Below are 2,025 nucleotides of genomic sequence, written 5' to 3'. Positions count from 1 at the left end.
GTCATAGGGCCATGTTTAATGATCTGGTCCAGTTCATTGAAAAGCAGGTCAGAATAGCCACAGATCCATTGTTTGGCAACATACAGGACACCCCACTCGCTTCCTCAAGTAGAAGTGCATTCCCCCCCGCCCCCAGTCAGGGTTTGAAGAGCCACAGAGAAAGCAGTTTTGCCACTAATGTTGCTGTGGTGGAGGAAAAGGTACACTCTCCCCCACCCCAAGGCTGTTTGTATTGCAAAATGAGCAATCACTCATTGGAAAAGTGCTACCAGTTCAAAAGAAAATTACACAAGGAAAAGATCGACTTCATTAAGGAGAAGGGGATATGTTTCGGCTGCCTAAAAAGGGAGGGCCACATTAGAAAAACATGTGTCAATAGACTGACTTGCAATGTGTGTAGCCAACAACACCCAGAAATTCTCCACATTGAAAAAGAGGACAAAAGAGAATTCCCTGAACAAGCTGAGCCATTTAAGGAGGCTGAACCAGCAGTTAGCGATGCAACTACTGCACCAACATTATGTGGTCATATTGGGGCCGGAAACGATGATTGCACATTTTCAATTGTGCCAGTCCAGATAAAATCCAAAAAAGGTGACACAATCATACAAACCTATGCCTTCTTGGATCCTGGCAGCTCAGGAACATTCTGCACAGAAAGCCTTGCACAAAAGTTGAATGTCAGAAAACGAAGGACCAACATTATGCTGCAAACTATGGGGCAGTCAAAGACTATTTCTACATATGCAGTGTATGGATTGGAAGTGTCTGCACTGGACAAAGATGATTTTGTTGATTTGCCTGAGGTTTACACCCACAGCAGCATGCCGGTGAGTGAGAGCAACATTCCCAGGCAGGAGGATGTTGATCAATGGCCACATTTGAGTGCCATCAAACTACACCAAATCGACTCTGACATAGATCTGCTCATTGGAACCAACGCTCCCAAGGTCATAGAACCATGGGAAGTCATTAACAGCCAGGAAGACGGTCCCTATGCAGTAAGGACCAAAGTGGGATGGGTTCTTAATGGTTTAACCCGCAGACCCTCTGTGTGTGGTCATTATTCCTCTGACTTAGCTTTCAGGAATGAAACTCCCATCTTGCCAAACAACTGCTGCATAGGAGAGCAGCATCTTGGTAGCCTGAAAAGAAAGTTTGGAAAAGAGAGGATGCAGGAAAGGAAGGATGCCACGGCAAAAGGGCTGTGTAGAGTGGTGAGAGAGCCATTCAATGGAAAAATACATCCTTCCCCATCACAAAAGGCCAGTGGTGGAAAAATATATGGAACCACACAAACATCTGACCATGTACCATTGTACCAAGGTGGCAGGAAAGAACGGACTCTGGAGAAACTAAGGTGGCAGAGCTCCAGAAAGAAAATGATCAAAAGGCAGAAGATACCTGAGGAGCTTAAACAGGACTCTGATTCATCAACATCTCCCTCCAGAAAGATGAACACTGTAAACCGAAAGCCCTACCTACCTTCTCTGTTTGCTACTGGAGGCAACAGACCGAAGAAGAAAGACTGATAATAACTGACTTTTCTTTCTCTACTCTTTCCCTTATTTCTTTCTTTTGCAGTGTCATCAGAAGAATCAGTCAAGATTAATTACATGACACATACCACATACCATGTTTAGTTTTGTGAATGGCTTCTTTAGCAGTAATTGTTTATATAATGCACAATTAGGGGCCAGTGTGTAGAAGCCAATTCACTGTGTTTTTTGATTATTATTTCTGTTATTATTTAGCCTTATTAGCCTAGAATATTCGGTAGATGATTGGCTAATTGATTTATTGTTTTGGGCACAGACGGGCACGCCTCCCAGGCCAAGGGTTTAATTATGGACAGGTGTGGGGGGAGAAGGCATGCACCTAGTGGATACAAGGTTTTTACCAGTAAACACGGAAGACATTTGTATTTTGTACTATGCTGTCTATACACTTTATGTGAATTAAACGCAAAGCAAAAGAAAGTAACAAGTGGACAATGAAGTTCTTCCTGTACTGCGTACACCTAAA

The sequence above is a fragment of the Protomyctophum parallelum genome (assembly GCF_964188405.1).
Source record: "Protomyctophum parallelum genome assembly, chromosome: 10".
Lineage (NCBI taxonomy): Eukaryota > Metazoa > Chordata > Actinopteri > Myctophiformes > Myctophidae > Protomyctophum > Protomyctophum parallelum.
This window is presented reverse-complemented; position numbering follows the sequence as displayed.